This window comes from Heteronotia binoei, chromosome 4 (genome assembly GCF_032191835.1).
Source record: "Heteronotia binoei isolate CCM8104 ecotype False Entrance Well chromosome 4, APGP_CSIRO_Hbin_v1, whole genome shotgun sequence".
NCBI classification, from domain to species: domain Eukaryota; kingdom Metazoa; phylum Chordata; class Lepidosauria; order Squamata; family Gekkonidae; genus Heteronotia; species Heteronotia binoei.
The window spans coordinates 113,609,333-113,632,548 of NC_083226.1; positions in this window are offsets into that span (position 1 = coordinate 113,609,333).

The window sequence follows — 23,216 nt, forward strand, 5'->3', positions numbered from 1 at the left end:
ACAGGAGGTCTGCTGTTGCTAACCCTTCCCCATGAAGTACTTCCTGTTCCAATTTAAAGGCACACGCACATTTTAAAACTGTACCTGTTTGCAGGTCCTGCGTAAGATCTAGAGGTACAGGGTGGCTGTGGGGGAGGAGCTTCCCCTGCTGGCCAGCTGGCTGGGGAAAGCCTGTAAAACCCGGAAACCCCCCGCTGGGACCTGGGGACTGGGAAGCCTAAGGGGTAGGGAAGGGGCAAAGAGAAGCTGCTGCAATGAAGCTGGATGAGAGGGGAAGGAAAGGGGCGAGGAGAAGCTCTGTGATCGGGTCTGGGTGGGAAGGGAAGGGGCGAGGAGAAGCTGCTGCGATGGGGCTGGGTGGGAAGGGAAGGGGTGAGGAGAAGCTGCTGCAATGGGGGCTGGGTGGGAGGGAAAGGGAAGGGGCAAGGAGAAGCTGCTGCGATGGGGGCTGGGTGGGAAGGAAATGGGCAAAGAGAAGCTGCTGCAATTAGGGCTGGCTGGGAAGGGAAGGGGCGAGGAGAAGCTGCTGCAATGGGGGCTGGGTGGGAAGGGAAGGGGCGAGGAGAAAGTGCTGCAATAGGGCTGGGTGGGAAGGGAAGGGAATGGGCGAGAAGAAGCTGCTGCGATCGGGGCTGGGTGGGAAGGAAAGGGGCGAGGAGAAGCTGCTGTGATAGGGCTGGCTGGGAAGGGAAGGGGCCAGGAGAAGCTGCTGCGATGGAGCTGGGTGGGAAGGGAAGGGGCGAGGAGAAGCTGCTGCGATGGGGCTAGGTGGGAAGGGGCGAGGAGAAGCTGCTGCAATTGGGGCTGGGTGGGAAGGGGCGAGGAGAAGCTGCTGCGATGGGGCTGGGTGGGAAGGGAAGGGGTGAGGAGAATCTGCTGCAATCGGGGCTGGGTGGGAGGGGAAGGGAAAGGGCAAGGAGAAGCTGCTGCAATGGGGCTGGGTGGGAAGGAAAGGGGTGAGGAGAAGCTGCTGCAATGGTGCTGGGTGGGAGGGAAAGGGAAGGGGCAAGGAGAAGCTGCTGCAATCAGGGCTGGGTGGGAAGGGAAGGGATGAGGAGAAGCTGCTGCAATTAGGGCTGGATGGGAAGGGAAGGGGTGAGGAGAAGCTGCTGCGATGGGGCTGGGTGGGAAGGGAAGAGGCTGCTCTATTGGGGCTGGGTGGGAAGGAAAGGGGTGAGGTGAAGCTGCTGCGATGGGGCTGGGTGGGAAGGGAAGGGGCGAGGAGAAGCTGCTGCGATGGGGCTGGGTGGGAAGGGAAGGGGCGAGGAGAAGCTGCTGTGATGGGGCTGGGTGGGAAGGGGCGAGGTGAAGCTGCTGAGATGGGGCTGGGTGGGAAGGGAAGGGGTGAGGAGAAGCTGCTGCGATGGGGCTGGGTGGGAAGGAAAGGGGTGAGGAGAAGCTGCTGCGATGGGGCTGGGTGGGAAGGGAAGGGGCGAGGAGAAGCTGCTGTGATGGGGCTGGGTGGGAAGGGCGAGGAGAAGCTGCTGAGATGGGGCTGGGTGGGAAGGGAAGGGGTGAGGAGAAGCTGCTGCGATGAGGCTGGGTGGGAAGGGAAGGGGCGAGGAGAAGCTGCTGCAATGGAGCTGGGTGGGAAGGGAAGGGGCAAGGAGAAGCTGCTGCAATGGTGCTGGGTGGGAGGGGAAGGGAAGGGGCAAGGAGAAGCTGCTGCAATGGGGGCTGGGTGGGAAGGAAATGGGCAAGGAGAAGCTGCTGCGATCGGGGCTGGGTGGGAAGGGAAGAGGTGAGGAGAAGCTGCTGCGATGGGGGCTGGGTGGGAAGGAAATGGGCAAGGAGAAGCTGCTGCGATCGGGGCTGGGTGGGAAGGGAAGGGGTGAGGAGAAGCTGCTGTGATGGTGCTGGGCGGGAGGGGAAGGGAAGGGCTGAGGAGAAGCTGCTGCAGTGGGGGCTGGGTGGGAAGGGAAGGGGCGAGGAGAAGCTGCTGCAATGGTGCTGGGTGGGAGGGGAAGGGAAGGGGCAAGGAGAAGCTGCTGCAGTGGGGGCTGGGTGGGAAGGAAATGGGCAAGGAGAAGCTGCTGCGATCGGGGCTGGGTGGGAAGGGAAGGGGTGAGGAGAAGCTGCTGCGATGGGGGCTGGGTGGGAAGGAAATGGGCAAGGAGAAGCTGCTGCGATCGGGGCTGGGTGGGAAGGGAAGGGGTGAGGAGAAGCTGCTGCGATGGTGCTGGGCGGGAGGGGAAGGGAAGGGCTGAGGAGAAGCTGCTGCAATGGGGGCTGGGTGGGAAGGGAAGGGGCGAGGAGAAGCTGCTGCGATGGGGCTGGGTGGGAAGGGAAGGGGTGAGGAGAAGCTGCTGCAATGGGGGCTGGGTGGGAGGGAAAGGGAAGGGGCAAGGAGAAGCTGCTGCGATGGGGGCTGGGTGGGAAGGAAATGGGCAAAGAGAAGCTGCTGCAATTAGGGCTGGGTGGGAAGGGAAGGGGTGAGGAGAAGCTGCTGCAATTAGGGCTGGGTGGGAAGGGAAGGGGTGAGGAGAAGCTGCTGCAATGGGGCTGGGTGGGAAGGGAAGGGGCGAGAAGAAGCTGCTGCTATCGGGGCTGGGTGGGAAGGAAAGGGGCGAGGAGAAGCTGCTGCGATGGTGCTGGGTGGGAAGGGAAGGGGCGAGGAGAAGCTGCTTCTATCGGGGCTGGGTGGGAAGGAAAGGGGCAAGGAGAAGCTGCTGCGATGGGGCTGGGTGGGAAAGGAAGGGGCAAGGAGAAGCTGCTGCGATGGGGCTGGGTGAGAAGGGAAGGGGCGAGGAGAAGCTGCTGCGATCAGAGCTGGGTGGGAAGGGATTTTTGGCGAGCGGGGAGGAGGCTCCAAATCGGGGGGTTCCCTGCCCGGGGCAGGGGATTGAGAAGCCTATTTGTTTAATCCTGTGGGATATTTATGGTCTCAGAAAATGAAGCACACATTCACATACAAACTAAGATCTCAGTATATATATACCAGGGATGGGCCCAAACGTGTTCAGACTCAGAAGTCCAGCCAAACTTTGCCTGGTTTGATATTTGTGAGTCATGCATCAGGAATCATGTGGTCAGTACAGATCTATCTGGGCTTTTCACTGAGGCTTGGAAGAAAACTCACCCAGAGACTTTCATATTAAAAAGCTGGTGGGAGTGGTCTTCTGCAGCCCTGGAAATGTCAATTTGGATCTTCCCACACTTAAAAGTCAAGTTGTTTGCTAATCAGAGAGGTCCATCTCCAGTCTTCGTGATGGGCAGCTCCACATGTTGTCTTTGTTTAAACTAGATCTTTGGGAGTTCTAGGTGTCCTTGTGCTAGTGAAAGAGCACTGCTGGTGGGCTGGGCAGGGGAAAGATTGCTGGATCTCCTGTCTATGATACACACTACTACATGAGAATTTTCATCAATATTAAGCCATAAGGGGACTGAGGGAATTGTCTTCCCCCCCTTGCACACACCAGTTTATCTTTCTGCTTCAAAGGGCATGACTGCTTCTCATCCCCCCACTCCCTTCTCTGTGCCTGGATCACTTCTGAGTGACTCCTTTGGGTTTCCTCACGCTTCTGCATCTCAAATTCCTCCCCTTTCCCTGGATTTTCTTCCATAATTGTTGCACAATTTGTCTCCTTGTGCATCTCTAACAACCATCCCACCACTTTTTGGGGTCCTGTTGCCTGCACTATTCCGCAGTCACTGCTAGGGGCTTCCTGACTGCTGTCCTTCAATACACCATCCCTTATCCTGGCATTGCTACCTGAATTGTTCCTCAGTCATTGGCTTTGGGGTTTCCCTTCTTCCTGTGAATCTCTAACACACCTCTACACTTCTTGGGGTCCTGTTGCCCTACCTGCAGTGTTCTGGATTTGCTGCCTGGGGATCCCCTTCTGCTGTCCTCTGATACCCCCTTTTCTCCTGGGGTTGCTGTCATAGTTGTTTCATGGTCATTGGCTTTGGCTCCACTCTGCTGCATGAAAGTACTTTTTCATCCCACCCAGTGATCTGGGCATGGTGGAGTGCCAGTTGTGCCAGTGTATGTTCAGAGGGGTCCAGAAGTAATATTGACTGGCTCATAAACTAAAAACAATTGCACTGCCTACTGCTGATGAGGTTAACCTTGTTCTGGAAAAGAATTGGTTAAAGCTTGTGTGCTTCTTAGAAGCTGCCATACTTTCAGAAAAATCAGGTGGTGATAAGTGGTTATAACATTTTTTTTGTTTGCCATGGAAGTCATATCCTTTTCTAAACGCAGCTGATCTATCTACAATGATACAATCAATTCCCACTTTTTATTTTTCCCTTATTTAGATAACTGTGGGCATTGTGTTGATACATGACAAAGCAGTATTCTAGCTTTCTAACAAAAGGATTCAAAATAAACACAAAGATGAGTTGGTAATTTTATGAGTGACAAGAATGGAAAGATCTGTATAACAGATTACAAAATGAAGCTGGGATCTCCATAGGAATCCCTAAAGCTGTGAAAGCTTGTGTCATGAATACGATTTTCTTTAGTTAAATGTTTTAAGGGAATCATTGGAAGAATTATAGGCAATGAGATTTCACTAAGATGGATTCAGAGATGTCTTCCCTGCAGTTTTAGTTGCTGTAACCTGGAACTAATTGTAAAGCAAACAGAAAAGAACACCCTCTTTGTCCATAGAAACTGCAATTAAGGACAGCAACATTTCATGTTAATATAAGTTGCCTTATATTGAATCAGATCCTTGGTCCATCAAGGTCAGTATTGCTTGCTCAGGCTGGTAGTGGCTCTCCAGTGTCCCAGATAGAGGTCTTCCACATCACCTACTGCCTGGTCCTTAACTGGAGATACTTTGGATTAAACCTGGAGCCTTCTGCTTGCAAAGCAGATGCTCTACCACTGAGTGATAGCCCCTCCCAAAACTAAAAGTCAACCATTTGTAAATGGAAAAATGCCTTGTGATTAGGGAAATGAAGAAAAATCTATTTAGAATATGAAAGGCCAGCTGCCTTATAAAGGTTTGACTCTCAGTGACTCAGAGACGGTAGAAACGGGCCCTTGGGCACCAGTTGCTGAAGTTGCTAAGGACAGTGTGGACCCTAGCACTGTGGGCACTGAGACCACAGAGGAGGCAACTCTGACAGACAGTGAGCCAATGACCTAGGATTCAGGAAAGGCTGCTTCTCCTCCCCTTTCCCTAGAACCAAGGGAATGAAGGAGGTGATGGGTATGCTTGGAGCTCCTCAAGAGGAGACAGAATGCACACCTCACAGCCTGGTGTTTACCGAGTCAGGAAGAACACCTGGGGTTAAGGAACCAAATGGACGGCTCCCCTGCTAGTTCAACAAGACCCAGTTGTGAACTACCCATAAAATATGGGACTTCAGACATCTCAGGCATGGGAGCAACTAATCAACATTCCCAAGATGCCACAACCACAGCATCTGACCCTGATTCCTCTTGTGATTTCTGAACTCCTGGCTTTGACCCATGGACCTGCTCGACTGTGCCTCTTGGACCTGCTTGGATCTTGTTCCCTAGATTCTTGGCTGGCCTTCCTTGTGTATGACCTTTGGACTGACATTTTGGCGACATGGTTAGTGTTGTGTCTTGCATTTCAGTCCCTGAATTTACAACACAGTGCGGCTGTGTGTGCTGAGGTGACTAGCGGGAAACTGTGGGTCACCTTGTTACCGGCAATGCTTTTAAGTCTCTCATTTTTAATGGGGAAGTTAGCTAAGAGACTTGGTAGAGCAAATTAGGACTGAGGATCTTTGCTTTCAATAATACAAAGTTTGAGTCTTCAGCCAAGAATAGTTCAAGCAATTGTATTTTATAATGTTTTACTCAAATAACTGTAGGTGTTGCGATACAATCATTCCTTTACACATAAATAATATAAGCACATACACACAAGAACTAAGAAATAAAGAGGTGAGTCAAGGGGAAAACACACAGGGCATACTACCTTTCCAGGTGTGCAGAGGTCCATTTGGAACCTTGAAGATGAAGGCATGCATGGCCATGTGCCATGACTGAGAGACCCCCCCCCCCTTACGTAGGGTAATGGAGGGGGAACAATCTGGTTACATGGTGTCCAGGCAGGAAGAGAGAGAGAGCCAGCATGGTTTGCAGTCCTGTATATAATCTTTGGAGGGGGAGAGACCAACCCAGAAAACGGGCTGGCTTGTGTGGTGGTCAGTGGTCAGTCTTTTCTGGGTATCTGATTGGGTGCCCACCTTAAGCCAATGAGTAGAGCAGACTCTGGTCACATGGATGGATCTTCAGGTAGTGGGGCTGATTTAATATTATCCTCCCAATAGGTTACAAAAGGTCAGGATGTGTTAATGGTTTGAGCGGTTCAGCAAAGATACCCCCTGGAGAGAGGCCAGCATAGAAGACAAAGAATCTGCCCAGATATCAGACATTACCACAGTGGTAAACAAACAGAAACTGAGTCGCAGGAAGAGCCAAGGAGGTGGCTGATTGATCAGTAGCTGAGAATTAGGGTGTGAACAATACATACCAATAGTTCCCCTGTTATTATGCATCCTGTTTGCACAGAGGTGTTGGAGGGGGAATGGGTGAGATTACAATGAGAGACAGAATTCAGGTGCCAACCAGAACAAGCTCTCTGCGGGGGTCCACTCCACCCTTTTAGATGGAGTGTTGTCTTGGCCTATCTTTGGTTGGACTCCATTTTGTTTACCAGAAATAGGAGTCCCTCTCTCTATATTTGCACTGGGGTACTCTGTTGATATCAGACAGCCCCTCTCAGTAACAATCCTCCTTTTGCAGCCATGCTTATTTATGGATATGATGACCACACAATCGTGGTGCCAGGTGGCGCAGCCATTGGGGAACTGCATGTCCAGTAATGAAATGTAAGAATAGAGTGCGAATGGCGAGGAAAAGTGAAAGAACAGATTGTAAAGTTCAGGCGTAATGATTGTGTGTGTGTGTGTGTGTGTGTATATAGATAGATAGATAGATAGATAGATAGATAGATAGATAGATAGATAGATAGATAGATAGATAGATAGATAGATAGATAGATAGATAGATAGATAGATATAGATATAGATATAGATATAGATATATAAAATTAAGACCATGAGAGCTTTTCTGTAAACTCAAGCCAAATTCAAAAATAAGCCAATTAAAGAGAGGCTATTCATACTGCATCCATCCATCTATCTATCTATCTATCTATCTATCTATCTATCTATCTATCTATCTATCTATCTATCTATCTATCTATCTATCTATCTATCTATCTATCTATCTATCTACATGCGTATGAGTGTGGGTGTCTCTGCACATCTGGACAGGCAGAATTTTGCAATATATATATTTAGTTTAAAATTGTAAACATAAATCTTGAAATGATTCGATGAAACTTATTGATCTGTCACTAAGACAATACTTCCTAAAATGCAATAAAACAAAACTTATCAGAATTCCTAAGACATACAATGCTAAGGGAAATATGCAGTGACAATTACGGACAATAATACAGAGCATGTGCAATATGAGACATATATAAGCAAGTTAGACTATGAAATGAATTAACTCGTGTGCCTTCATAGTAAGCAGCTTATTGTAGCGTGGATGATTTAGACAACACATTCAAACATACTTGAGCATTGCCAGAGATGGGCAGACCATACTGGTACAGACATTACATAACAGATTTCTTTATTTGTCTCCCCCCTTTGCTACCCATAAAATTTTCTCTCTCTTCAGGGCTAATCCCAAGCAAAAGTCCATGGGGGTGTATGTGACAGCCTTTATTTTGCAGGAAAACCTGGTTTTATTGCAGTCAACAGGAATTCTTCTTGTAAACCCAACTTGGAATTGGCAATGGTGCCTTCCCGCCTGTCCACCTATGAGCATTGAGCAACTGTGAAATTGAGGAAAGAACCAAAATGAGTAAAACATTCACATATGACCACGTGAAGGGTGATTGTTTACCATCGCAGGGGGCAGTAAAAGCAGAACAAAATTCATACATTCAACCAAGAAGAAAGGAGCCTTAAAAGCTATTAGTAAAGTGTTCTCCTATCCAGGATATGGCACCCAGTGAGCTTTTACATCACAAGCTTGCACATGTCATGATAGGGGCTTGCATCGGACAGATTTACTTATTACACTAAGCATTCAGGACCTTAGGAGGCTTTTTCCTTTTCAAGGAAGGAAAAGAACACAGATAATTCAGAAAACAGAAACCCACAATACTCTGTTGCAACAGAAATGAATAAAATTAATATAAAATTATACTTTTGCACATGGTTGGAGCTCCAGGAGAATGCCCAAAATTCGGGGCGCCATTAAAGTAAGACTAGTCACAAAGAGAAAAAAAACCCTCTTGCTATAGCTTTGGAATAATATCAGAAATTGTCAAAATGAGTAGAAAAGGTTTCAAAACATTGAGATCTCAAGGAAAACAAACAAAAACAAAGCCGGCTATAATATATATATATATATATGTGTGTGTGTGTGTGTGTGTGTGTATGGAAGAGGGGTCAGACCCAAAAATGATAGGTGAGCTGGATCAGAGAAATTAAAATTCTGGACATAAGTGAGGTGATCAAGTCCCACTGAATCCAGTCTTTCTCTGTGTCAGTTCATCCAAAACCTCTTGGTATAGATTTCAACAAAACTTAGCAAAACAAGAATTCTGAAAAGCAACATAATGGTTAAAACAATAAGAATAAGACCTATCAATAACTCTTAAAACAACTAAGCATGCCATAAACTTGACTTGCAGGTCATATATATGAACTTAAAAGAGAGACGATGCAGCAGGGCATCTGTGCTGCCAGAAAATCTTGAGATGTTGCAAAACAAGTAAAAAGAAAGATTGGTGTATAAAAATCAGGGTGCTGGACATACCCTCTGAAGATGAAACCTTTTATAGAATAAAAGGCAGAACTAGGATGATAGCACAATGCTCCAGGCTTAAGGCTTGTGCCAGAGAACAATTTTCCTCTGTGCATACACAGAGTGCAAAGAATGTGTTGCTAGAAGGCAACATGCTGTGATCATAATAACTGAGGAGAGAGAATGGTCAAGGCAGATGACCCATATTATATTGAAATATAACAGTCAAGAATACCAAGTAGCAAATCAGGTCTAGATTGTAGACCAGATTTAAAGCATAACACAACAAGACTTCATTTGGGAAGCCTTGATAGGCTCAGACAACTGGTTATAGATGCAAATGTAACCCAAAAGGACATTTAGTAGCAGAGAAAGAAATCATGATCAGAATTGAGAATTTGAAAACACAGGCTAAGAATAATTGAAAATTCCATTATGAAACGTTTGCACTTTCCAAGTGACATTGATAGAGCAGGTAAAGGTAACTGCTGAACATGAGCATTGCAAAATGCACACTATATTAAAATCCAAGTTCCTAATGAAAACCAAGAAAGAATACTTAACAGTTTATCAAAAGACCTAGAAACAATATTGGAAAACACAAAAACACTGGTCAGAAGAGCCTAGTTGTTCATGTGTTTTAAGAAAGGAGGAGAAACGTGATGTAAAATACTTGCAAGATTACTCAGTAGGAACACATCAAATTGGAAATAAAAGGACCCAAGCTTCAGTAACAACAACAGAAAGGAATTTTCAGCTTGGTTTAAAGAGAAATCTTAAGGAAACTTTAAGGAAAGACAAAAACCCTTTACTTCCCTAAAGCAGTTCCTTTTACTGGATAGGCCTGAGGGCAGTTGCTTAACAAAAGACACATCAGGATTTTCCTATGAACAAGGAAGGATTGGAGACAGCAAGATGCTACCTCCAAACTGGAAGTTCTAGGAGTTCTGAACACAAGACTTGGAAAGACAGGGTGCACTGTTAGCAGAAACACAAAGAGTGGGAATCCCTTCCAGAATATTGCAAACTATAAAATACCATCCTCAGCAATCTGGGATTCCCGAAAACATGGGAGATAGCAAGGAAAAATATTCTCTATTAGATGTTCCAATTCTTAAAAAGAAGATCTCCGCTAAAATAAAAGCACAAAGAACCTTTTTGAGGGTGTCTCTTTTTAAAAAGAGGGTCAAAGCTATAAAGCATAATGATGGCAGCAGCAAATAAAAATATTCCAAACTCACAAGAAAGAACAAAACAATTTGTAAAGGAGAAACAAAACTTCTTTAAAGGACTCTTTAAGCCAATTACAGGCTGAGCATTTTTCTCTGCAATTTGAACCTTGGGATGCCAGCTCCAGCCTGGAGATTACCAGATATTTTGGAGGCTGAATTTGAAAGCCACGAGGAAGGGGTCCATTTTCTTAGACCTTTTTCTCCAAAGGCTCTGATTTTGGAAGAGTCTTCCAGGTTCCAACTGAAGGCTGGCAACTTTTACAAAATAAAAGTAGTGTCTTAGCAAGCTAAGGAGCAAACTGGCTGGGAGTGGCTGTCTCTGTGGGAGACTGCAGCATTAAAAAAAAATTGGTGATAAAAAAAGGTTTTGAATTTATATCTTTTAGACACCAAAATCAGGAGATGAGACTTCAAAATAGCACAAAATATCTCAACTGTACTCCCCCCCCCCCCCCGCAGTTGTGGAAGGCGGGAAGGTTTTAAACAAAAAACAAATCAAAACAAAATTCCTTCCCTCTTGGGTGAAGTGAAGGCTTAGCTTAGAAAAGGCTAAAACAGACACAATGGATTTGACCAGTACTCTCTTATCTGATCCTGATAAGTTTTTAAGCAAAATTGGTACAAAGGAAGGTGGAGAAGGGGAAAATAATGAACTTTCTGCCTGGGTGGGGCTCAAAATCGTAACTCTTTCCAATTTCTTTAACTCATGCTGAAGTTGGCTGAGTTTATTTCAAGAGGGTCTGCATGAGATTTGCCAATCAATACTATATTGGTTGTTGCTGCCCCTACAGCTGGAGGTTCTACTTCCTGTACTTTCAGATTTAAATTACAGACTTGCCCATTTGAGGTTAGCTGTCTTCTGTTGCTGTGACCTTTGAAAAGGAGAGGCAACACCTCTTACATTACAAACACTGAATATGATCTTTTCTGAGGCTCTGCAAAAAGCTTTCCTAGCCAGCAATCCGCTGGAAGATACTGCGACAAAAGTTCTTTACAAGAATGGTGGCAAACAAAACTATTGTTACTTAAGGATACTGAATTAATTTTGTATCAGAAACAAGGCTTTCCTTTCTAATTTTGAGAGGAGAGAATTCAAGCTCTGGGTGTTTTCTTATTTGCATGTGACAAAGGTGGTACCTGGAGTTTTCCATCTCTTAGTCACATGGTTAAGATTTTCAAATGGCCAAATTTCTTCTTACCTCTGGCTACACTTATAGATCTATTTTTCTATAAGAAAATGGGGTTCCCTCTCAAAGACACTGAGTTGCTTGTACTTTAAGGAGAGACCTGAGATAAACAAACATTTAATTTCTCAGGGCGATGCATTTAAAACTCTATTCCTTTGCCTTAGTTACTTATCAAATCTGTATTGCTACGGATTTCCATTGAGCAAGAGGGAGGACAATTAGCATTTCTTCCTGATGGGGGAGAACATGAGGGCTTGATCATTTGCAATACTTTAGCCAGCTCTGTTTGGGCTAGTCTTCAGGCACTCTGCACAAGCTCAGAGGCTATACCATTTAAAGTTCATAGAACTGAGGCAATAGATATTTCTCACTTTATGTGAGAGAGAAAGACAGAATTGGAGTTTCACAGATTTTCATTCAACCAATTAAAAGTTAAAATGGTCAGTTTCTTACATTTTGCTCTGACTGCTTTAAATTAACAAAACTAGTTTAACTTCTCTTTCTCAGAGATACTTGATTTCGGCATTTTTAAAGGGTTAAAGTAAAGATATCACACCAAATTTCCATTACCCTGCAGAGAAAACTGAATCTGCAGCCTGGAACTTTGTGCTCTGGTTCCAGGAGATCTCCAGCTCTCAGCTAGAGAACTGACCTGGTCTAATTTTTAGTCCAAATCGTGGCTTTTCTGTTTCCTTATTTACTTCAAAGGAAAGAGGTCTTTTTGGTTACCTTTATACCTTATAAATCCAGGTTTCTGTATTCTAAGAGACAATCAAATTTAAAATGTTAGATTGGGCAACTATTATCATTAGCTGTTTACATCTGCCCATACTGAATTTCCACTTCCTTGAAGTTTAACAAGCTTCTGGTTTTTATGTTCCCCAAATGGGATGAGCTAAGGACAGAAAATTTCTGGCAAAAAGGACTGCAGCTTGCTCACATAGGAGTGTCTGGAGCAAGTCCTTGCTAAAAGGAATACCTTGTACCATGAGTGTGGAACTTTATATAGGCTGAGAGATCACATTTCCTTCATGATTCTGGGGTAAGAAAACTGAAACAGAGACTGTTTTCTCATTTTTGTAAGATTCTAGGACATTTTGCAGGAGACTGGCAGTTTCCTTTTCTTTAATACTAGCTTCTAACTTTTGCTGAAGTTCCTGATTTTTCTTAGCAAGTTGCTGGATTTCTGAATCCTTTTCATTAGTAGGATTTTAAGTTCCCCAAATAGGATGAGCTAAGGACAGAAAATTTCTGGCAAAAAGGACTGCAGCTTGCTCACGTAGGAGTGTCTGGAGCAAGTCCTTGCTAAAAGGAATACCTTGTGCCATGAGTGTGGAACTCTGTATAGGCTCAGAGACCACATTTCCTTCATAATTCTGGGGTAAGAAAACTGAAACAGGGACTGTTTTCTCATTTTTGTAAGGAGACTGGCAGTTTCCTTTTCTTTAATACTAGCTTCTAACTTTTGCTGAAGTTCCTGATTTTTCTTAGCAAGCTGCAATTTCTGAATCCTTTTCATGAGTAGGATTTGTAAGTTTCCCTACCTTTTCCTTATTGGGGAAATCTTCCAAAGCAGTAGCTTTGGGGAAGCTATGTCCATTTTCTGCAAACCCCGCGGCTTTGGGAGCTGCGTGCTCTTGTGGTCTCATGATATCTGAAAGGGCAGCTAATAGCACATGTGTGGGTTGCTTATCAAATTGCCTCATGTTTGCTCCAGTAGCTTTGAGCCGTGACTAGGCTGCCATTCTAACCTTGTCTCTATTGCGCTGCTGCGCACAGCGAGGATGGGGTTCTTCTAAGGCTGATTGTGTCTCTCTAGGATCATAGGTCTGCCTGAATTGGGGAGTCCCTGTATGGCGCTTTGGGGCAAGATGAGGATGATGAGAGAAGCTGGGACCAAGGCCATTGTTCTGGTCCTTCCAGTTCCAGCTTCTTCTCCCATGCCCATTCTGTGCTTGATTCCAGTGAGCTGAGTGGCTTCCCCTATTATTCCTGTGTTGTGCATGGTGCCTACTGCGAGTGTGTGTCACTGTCTGGATGGGCTCTGGGTATCTCAAGTCTGTATCCCTGCAGGATTTCTTGGGAGGTTCCTTAAGGGCTCCAGCCTCCCGGAATAAATCAGTCACCCAGGTAATTCTTGCAGTCAGATTGAGCCATGATTCCTTTGCAGGGACCAGATGACCTAAAGTCTCTCTGGTCTGCAAATTAAGGCCTGAGTAAAGAGACTTCTTAAAGTCTGCATCATCAAAGTTATAAATCCCTTCAACCTTTGGGACTTTCCATGCAAGGGTGGCCAAGCACTTTTTCCTGGCTACATATGCTTCAGGGCTCTGTCCTGGGGCTTGCCTTTCTGTGTAATACAAGCAGTCTGCAGTATTTCCTGGTCATAGGAGTGGGGCAGTCTCTCTCATCCAACCCACTTGATCTAGTGCTGTCAGGTTTCTGATACTTCCACTATATTCTATGGCAGCCAAATCAGTTTCAGAAGCACACTGCCAGACCACCCGACCCGAGTTAGATCTGCTCCATTGGCAGTGGGATATAATATGGCTACTTTATTCATCCAATTGATCCCCGTTTCTCTATTTAAGGGCCCAAGGGAGTCTGCAATGATTTTTAGTTCTTTAAGCTTCCAGGGGACATATTCAGTTATTTCCTGGGTTTTTACTCTGTCCTGTGCTGTTTGGGTATACACCACCTTTGTGTGGACTGGCCTTAAAGGAACTCCTTCCTCCTTACTCTCTATGGGGGTGGGTGGGGGAAAATTGTAGGTTCTTGGCTTCCCCTCTGGATTAGAAGGGGATGCAGCCTGGGCATTTTTAGGTACTATATCATCTGACATTAATTCCATTATGCCTTTTGCTGATATATGCTTTGGTTTAATGACCGAAATGAAGGCCGTTTGCCTTTTAAGTTTTGCCTCCAGTTCCTCCTTCTCGACTTTGCACTTATCGTGATTGACCTCATTGTAGACATTGATTTTTTTCTGAGCTATATGCTTTGCCAGCCTCTCTATATCCTCCAATTCCCTCTGCAACTCTTCTATGTGTTCCTTAGCCTTGCTATGCTGCATAGGCAGTTCTTCATACTTCTGTTGGTGAGCCAGGAGGGTCGAGTTAAGGACTCTCCGCTCCATCTGGCTATTAATTTCAGCACATCTGAGTTGCTCCAGCTCCTGTATTAGGGCTGCCTTTTGATAATCAAAATCTGCCTCCAGATTCCTCTGGGTAGCATCTAGCCTAGCTCCACATTCAGATCCTGTATCTGGCGTTGCACAGCCTCAAGTTGAGTGCTGCAACTGGACCTGAGCAACTCCATTTCTAAATTCCTTATAGTTAATTCCTTCTCTCCTTTCTATTTCGGCCATGTGTTTCTCCTCCTTTATTGTCATCTCTCTATCCCTTTCCCCCTTTAGCACAGTCATTTCCTTCTCCTCCCTTAGTGCAGTCATCTCCTTCTCTATCTTGATAAACCTGGAGCTTAATTCCTCATTTTGTGCAAGCATGCCTGCAATAAAGGAGGTGGTGTCCTGGAGTGTAGTAAACATTCCCCAGGTGGCCAACTCCTGTCTTTTTGATTGTCCAATTTTCCCTTTTTCACAAGACTTCTGGAAAACTTCTGGAGGTGACTGTTGCATGGATTGCTATGGCTTCATCAGGATGAGACAAGTAGGGAAGCAGTTGCCTAACCAGGCACAGTTGGAAAAATACCAGCTTGGAAACCTTTGTGACCTGGGTCTTCATATACAAGGTGACATCCAAGATCACTCCCAGACTCTTGACAGCCCACACATAAAGAACACTCTGCTGTATTGGTCCCTGTTACTTCTTAGGGTAACAACAGCCACATGCACATTGGCTGTTGACAACTGAGGGATGATGTGATATAAGTTTATAAAGGGATTCATGGTAAGGAGGAAATGGGGAAATATTTTGTTTCTTCCTCATTCATAAACACTGAATTTGGGGCAATCCAACATAACTGATTGGCAGTATGCTCAGTAGGCTCAGGATTCAACTCACTTGATTATTTTTTCTACCAAAGGATGTGGTGAAATTAGATTTGATGGCATTAAAAGGTGATTGTACATATCTATGGCGCTTAGGTCAGTTAATGGCTACTGGCTGTGAAAGCTAATGGAACCTTCACATTCAGAGGTAGGATGCTGATAAATGTCAGTTCCTTGGATATGACAGTTGGGTGAGCTAGAGCCTTGCTGGCCTGCTGGAAGTATCTAAACAGCTTGTGAAGGAAAAAGGGAATAGATAGAACTTGGTCAAATCCAGCAGGACTCCTAAGTTTTTTGAGATGCTGAAAGTTTTCTTGAGATTTTGTATATGCACTGCACTAGACACATTAGCAGTGATATTCTATAGGTGGCCTGGATACTGATGATAATAGCTACCAACAGCAGACACTTTTTTTTTATGGAATGGAATTTCCTGCATCCACCCCCTCCTTTATAATGCAAGCCATGGATCTTCCCAAAATGCCACTCCTGAGAGGAAAGCATAAAGGTTCTGCAGCAAGCAGGGGAAATCAGCAAAAATACCACCCTTCCATTAGTGGTTATAGTTATTGCATATGAACAAAGCAAAACATTAGGGATGGGTGCAAACTACATTTCTGTGGTTCAGTTTGTGGTTCATGGTTGAACCACAAAACCCCCCATGAACCTACATGCTGACTGAACACATTCATCTAGGATCATGAGTCATTTAAAATTCAAACCCCTGCTTTCTGCTGTCCAAGAAAGCAGCAGGGAGCAGAAAAAAGGAACTGAAATGGCTCCAAGTCATTTAAACCAAACAGCAGAGTCGTGGTCCCGCCACTCAGCTGGTACGTTCAAATTGCTCTGAGCCATTTAAACCTTCCAGTTTTGTTCCCTGGTGCATCAAAGGAGCATGGAGAAATACCAGATGCTTAAACGGCTCAATTGAACCCTCCATTTCTGCTCCTCCACTCAAAGCAGCAGGGAGCAGATCAGGAGGGTTTAAATGGCTGGGAGACATTTAACCCTCTGGCTTTGTTCCCCACCATTTTAAAGTGCATGGGGAGAGCAAAGCCAGAGTGCTAAATATGGGGTGAAGTGCCTCCCAGAGGGCATTTCACCCCCTTCCTTTCTGCTGGTCATGGCTTTCCCCAGCCAGCATAAAGGAAGGGGTAAAGTGCCCCTGGGAAGAGGCTTCACCCTTTTCTTTTGCTGGCTGTGGCTCATCATGGCCAGCAAAAAAATGGGCTGAAGATCCCCCAGGAAGGCATTTCATACCTTACATTTAAACTGTCCTTTCTGTTCTCACACCTTTTTGTAGGGTGCACAAAGCAAGGCCATTTAAAACCCTGTTTTCTGCTCCCTGCGCAAAGCTGCAGGTAGTGTCTAGCAAAACAGGGGAAAGGGATTGTTCAGGAATTCTCACATGTTTGGTTCTTGATTGAAGGAAAATTGGTCATTCATTAACTGCTCAGCTATCTGGTGGATATGTTTTTAATATTGCACAATCTGTAGCTAAAAGTGCAACATGGAAGGAGTAATTGTTTCAAATATTCAAAGCTTACCATCTCGACAAACGTTAGACCAATTTGGATTATTAAATCCCTTGTTGGCCAGCTGTCATGCTGTTCATAAGTGCCTATTTTCAAAAGTAGGCACTTACAAAGCACAGCTGGGGATTGAGTAAAAGGAGAGCATTAGAGTCCAAAACCTCCTCTGATGTCTTATCCGTGACTTTGTGTACAGGAAAAAAATCACGAGCTCAGTTATTAAATTTTCTATGACATTTGATGCAGTGACAACACTTCAGACACTGCTGTGTGAATATGATGTACAGTTGTCCATGCTTCTTGTAACCCATTTCTGTGACAAGAGGATATTTATGATTGACTGAAGGCCTGGTCCACAAATGCAGGTTACACTGGCATATTGCAACAAACAAATGAAGTACTTATCAATACAACATGCATTAAACTTGTCTAATTCATTGCCTTGGAATGCTGTGATGGCACTTACATTTACAAAGAATAACTTAGATTTACAGTGAATGGCTGAATAGACCGAGGATACGTATCTTATGGGAGATCTGATGACAAGATGTGTGGTCAAAACTCAAACACTCATTCAGACTGTGAATGAGCTTGAGGAGATTACTCTTAATATCACAACCTAGTTATGACTTCATGAGCAATCTTTAGCCCCTATCAATAAGTAGGTTGCTCAGTCAGAGGGTCTATTGGTCCAACTGCACTGACATTCTTACTCATTCTCCTAGGTAACATTTGAAGTCTGCTCCAACTTCAGCATCTTCTAAGTAGCCCCCAGTCTCATCTCATTTTAGTAACCTTTCTCAGAAACTAAACAGTTGAGTCAGGTGATTATAGGTGGCTGTGCAAGAATGGAGTTAAGGTGATATTACTATATTCATAGAGGATGTAGAGATGCCACTGAGAATCCAGTTGGCTTACCTAAGATTTCACAGCAAATAACCTTTCAGCATTTTCTGTATGGCATGTAGTCTTCTGAACACAAAATTGTAACATGCAGCTGCTCTGGAAAATGAACAGAAGTAACCAGGCATTAGTAATCCGACAGCTGAAGTAAACTGATTTTTTCTTTGGAGATGTAATGTGTAGTGATAATGCATGTAAAATTAGTAAGCAAAGTGGAAAATTAAACTCTCCTTGGTGTGCATAGATACCACATTGATAGATGTGTTAGTGCTTAGAGATTGATTGAAATATAATTTGCTAAAGAGCTTTTTCTCGTATATTCATGACAACGATGCACTAAACAAGTACATTGTTCTATTTCATTGTTTGCATTGTGAAAACTGATTAATTTAAATTTTCTAGTCCCAGCTCTTTCATGATTTCTTATTGTTTGTATATTGTTGCTGAGCAGTTTTCTTCCTTTCTTTTTCAAAACAACAGCTTCCTCTACGACCAGATACTTCAGAGCAAACAGAAAAATATTGGATGACATCTATTGTAATAAACAGCCACTTTCTGAACTTTCATAGCACTATAACTCATGTTCCCGTCTCTCCAAAAAAGAAAGAAATATAAAAGAAATGAAATGAAATTCTGGCAAAATTAACCATTAATAGTTTTCATGCAAGCATCTTACATGGTAGACCCATAACATTCTTTAAAAATGGTACATAAATGTGGCCTGAGCTGCCATGAGAAAACAGATAATTTTAACCGCAAAAATATTTGGGAAGAGAAGGTCCGGCCCCTTCCCAGCCAAGCCGGCTCGCCGGCGCTCAGGCTGGGGGCCGTATTTGCCCCCTTGGAAGGAGGGAGCAGCAGACTTAGGCCCATATCCGGGTCTTGCAGCTGGGCGTGGCGTGGGGCTATATAAGCCTCGGCCCCGCCCAGAACGTTGCAGTTCTCTTGGCTCTCTGATCGGAGAGCCACGTGCTTATCGCGCGGAGAACTGCGCCTTCGGACTGTGCCTGGGGGCATTTTTGAGAGCGTCGGCTGTGCAGCGCGGGCGAAGCGGAGCGCGAGCGGTGGCTGTATTGCGTGAGCGCTGGCCAGCTGATCTACGTCCCTTTGGGACCGAGTGAAGTGCGCGGCGTTCTGAGCGGGCGTTTCTCTGGAGGCGGCCATTTTAGGATGGTGGTCTGTCGTTCGGCGGCAAGGGAGTAAAAGCGCGCGTGGCGGCCATTTTGGCTACGCAGGGGTCCCTGGCCTACAAATTTTGGGAGCCATAATTGGTGTGGTGGTTCCTGGGGGGTGGCTTATATCTTCCATCCCCCCCATCAGACCAGGAGAGCCAGTGGTCACCTCCTCTTTTTTTTTTTAAAAAAGAGAGAGAGTGTTAGGCAGTGCCGAGCCGGTTGTTTTTTCCTCTACGCCCCCCCCCCCCACTGCCAAGTTACATTGAGCCCGTGGGATTCTGGGCGGCTGCTCAGGGTTGGGCTAGGCTTTCTTCCTCCTGGGTTGGGAGGTGGATTGGGGTTGACTTACATTATAGCCCCCTTTTATATATTGTTCCCTGTTCCGTGGGGATGTGCAGGGGGAGGTTTTCTGTGGCAAGTACTGCTAGGGTAGTGGCCTGGTGGCTGATTAAGGGCATCCTGATGGCACCTAAGAAGGGGCAAGGCAGGTCCAAGGGAAAGCAGCCCGCTCGCCCATCCCGTGGGCGGGGCCAGCAAACGAATCCTGTAGAAGAGCCTGGGCAAGGGGAGCGGGTGCTACTCACCATCATGGCCAAGTTGGAGGCCCTGGAGCAGGACAGGGTGGCGATGGGCGCTCCCATTTGGGAGGGGCGTCGCCGCGCCTCTGGACGGTCGGCGCGGCTGACTTTTGAGTCAGAAGTGCTGGCCCGCTTATCTGCATTGCAGGGTGGGCCAAGTGGGCCTGAACCACAGCCAGACCTGGACCAGGAGGAGGACCCGGAGGAGGGTCCGTCGGGAGAGCTGATGAGCGGCGGCGCGTCCGGCGGTGGTGTGCGGCAGACCCCTGGAATGGTTGGCCAGTGGACTCTGTAGGGATTTGACATTTTTAGAATTTTTCCCCATTTTGGTTGCTGTTTGGCTTTGGGGTGAGCAGCTTGCCAACCATTCGGTGCTCTTTTGGTGCGATAACATGGCGGTAGTACATGTTATCAACTCCTTGTCCTCCAGGTCAGTGTTGGTAATGAACTTGGTCAGGTCATTCACACTGCGTTGCCTTCGGTTGAATATTTTATTCCTGGCAAGGCACGTACCTGGAGTTTGCAACAGGGTGGCAGACGCTCTATCTCACCAACAGATGGAGCGTTTCAGGCAACTGGCCCCAGAAGTGGACCCGCGGCCAGCGCGAATGCCCTTGGACCTCTGGTGACTTGGGAAGCAAAAACCGGTAGGGCCATTCAGCTGGCTTTAGCTCCTATTACCAGAAGGGCGTACGATAGAGCAGTTTCCCAATTCAGGGAGTTTAGGAGTGCCACTGCACTGCAGGATTGTTGGCCAATTCCGACGGCTCACATAATGCAGTTCATAAGAGTTATGTTTGCCCATTGGACGCCTGATGGAGGTGATGAGGGTGATTGTTTGACCTGTTACGTTCAATTGGTGTTTTCTGTTTAATAGATGCTGTGGTGCGGCGTGAACGACGCAGAATTCTGATCACTGGTGTTTTGATCACATGGTGTTTTGGGTGGTCCACCAGGCTTGACGTTCACCAATTGGATCCCAGTTGGGGCTCAGCGAGTGGGCCGTGGTCGAGTGCCAGGGTCAGCGGGGCCTTCGGTGGGCCGGGCTTCTGCCACTCTTATTCCAAGGGAGGAACGGTCCTCCACCGCATATTTTGTTCATCCACCTTGGTGGCAATGACCTTGGTTTGTTGAAAAGGAAGGCCCTTTCATTGCAGGCCATCGAGGACCTGCGGGTGATATAGAGCAGGTAGCCCAAGGTGCTGATTATGTGGTCCGCCATTCTTCCTCGCAGGGTTTGGAGGGCCACATGGGATCTAGCTGGGTTCGAAAGAGCCAGGCGCAAAGCCAACAGAGCGATTAAGAAGGCGCTGGCTCTGGGCCTGGGCATTTATTTGCCGCACCCTGCAATAAGGGTCGAGGTGAGGGACCTGTATCGGCAGGACGGTGTGCATCTGTCCGTGAAGGGTAACAGGGCATTTTTGCATTAACTGTGGCTGGGGCTTCGGTTGGCTTTAGGCCAACTGGTGGGCCCAATTGCCTAAGCGGAGGCTTGGCATTGTGGTGGCAGGATTTTTATTGGCTAGTTAGGTAACCGGTGAGCACCCTCAGTTTATTCCCGATTTCAGGGAATATGGCAGGATGAATGGCAAATGGGCTGGACAGCTCATTGCTCAGATGCCTGCTATGGGGTTCCCTTCTCTGTCAGGCTGCTATGGAGGACGGCGCCTGGCTGGTTGAGGGTATACCTGGCCTTTGCCGGCCTGACATTAGCTAGAATTAATTGGCTACTGTCGGGGGTGGGGTAGCTCGCCCTGCCAGACAGGGAAGGGTCAGGGGTTACCTTTGGCCTGTCCGTCTAGTTAGGTTCCCCCATGCCATGTTGTGTTCAATAAAGTTGCCCTGTTTGTTTACCCATATACTTTGTTTGTCTCTTTCTTCCAACTGGGGGGGCAATTCAGCCCCTTCCCGCCCGCGCCACTTCTGGCGGCTGAGGGCAAGGGCCATTTTTGTCTCCCTGGATGGAGAGAGGCAAACAAGCCTCCCCCATCCAGGGACGTTTAACTGGGGGCATGGATCGGACTTTATAAGCCCGAGCACGCCTCCCGTGGTGCAGTTCGCCTGGGCTTTCTTTGGCCCACCCTCCCTCCCTGCAACAGGACAGGCTTCTCCAGCCGCCATTTTGTACAGGGCCAGGTAGGAATTTTTTCATCTCAATGATTGGCATGGGTTGGGATGTGTTTCGCCTACCTTGTACTGTTTGCAGTTGGTTGGAAGTTTCTTCTTTTTTTCCTTTTCCTGTTCAGTAACTTTGGCAGGATTTTTATTGGCTAGTTAGGTAACCAGTGAGCACCCTCGGTTTATTCCCGGTTTCAGGGAATATGGCGGGATGAATGGCAAATGGGCTGGACGGCTCATTGCTCGGATGCCCGCTATAGGGTTCCCTTCTCTGGCAGGCTGCTATGGAGGACGGCGCCTGGCTGGTTGAGGGTACACCTGGCCTTTGCCGGCCTGACATTAGCCGGAATTAATTGGCTACTGTCGGGGGCAGGGTGGCTCGCCCTGCTGGACAGGGAAGGGTCAGGGATTACCTTTGACCTGTCCAGCTAGTTAGGTTGCCCCATGCCATGTTGTGTTCAATAAAGTTGCCCTGTTTGTTTACCCATATACTTTGTTTGTCTCTTTCTTCCGACTGGGGGGGCAATAAATAATTTGTCACAATAACTGGTGGGGAATCACAGCCTTACAAGTACTCGTTTTACTTGAAGTATTATCTCTGTGGCAGTTTCCTTTTACCGTTTGATCTTAGATTTGTCTCTGTAGTAGACCCTTTTCCTCATTCCCTCCTTTTTAGTGATGGTATTGCTGCCTAGTGATAAGCTGCCTGGTGATAAGTTGCACAGTGATAAGGTCAGTTGTACTGATGCAAAATGTTGACCTTATCCTTGGATAATAAACTGTTTACATAAATGGTAAGTAGGCTGTGACTGAAATTCTGAGACACATGCATGAGAGGGCTCCCATTTCTGGCGGTCAGAGAAGAATTCCTATGAGACAACACAGCTTTGCTCCTTGTTGTAACTAAAAATTGCTGCATATCCAGATCTATTTATTTGTTCGATTTATTTATTTGTTCGATTTATATCCCGCCCTACCCCACCAAGGCGGGCTCAGGGCGGCTTACAATACAAAATGCTAACAAAAGATCAGTTTAAAATACATTAATAATTATACAATAAAATACATAAAAATACATACATCTACTCCAATGTATGTATGTAAAAATACATACATTTACTCCATTTGATGTATGTGAATTTAAAATGCTTTTTGTTTTTCCAGCATTATTGTTTACAGTTATTTGGAATAAGTAGGAGTATATAGTTATGGTTTGCCTGATAAATGTTTGAGACATTTGTTTAGAAGAATTACAAATATAATCATGAAACTTTCTTTTAACCCCGAAATCTTCCTGAGAGGGGGGGGAACTTTCTCATATTGTGTTTTGGGTTTACTTTCAACCCAAACACAATTTCCCAAAGATTTTGGAGTAAAAATATCCCTCAATATTTTTTGTTTATTTGTGGTCATAATGAAAGGATGTATCTCTCCAAAGCACTTAAAAATGGTTCACTGGACCACTGTTTTATTTTTAAAAAACCCTTATTGGTAGAAAAATACCTCAGTGGGGTATTCTGTTATCCCATGCGATTAAAAAAAACCCTTAATGACAAAAATGAAAATGGATTTTATTTTCTACTTGGGTGCTTTATTTTATATGAAACACACCTTAAGTGGTAACTGGCTGTACTTTGGGGACATTATTGACTACTGAACAG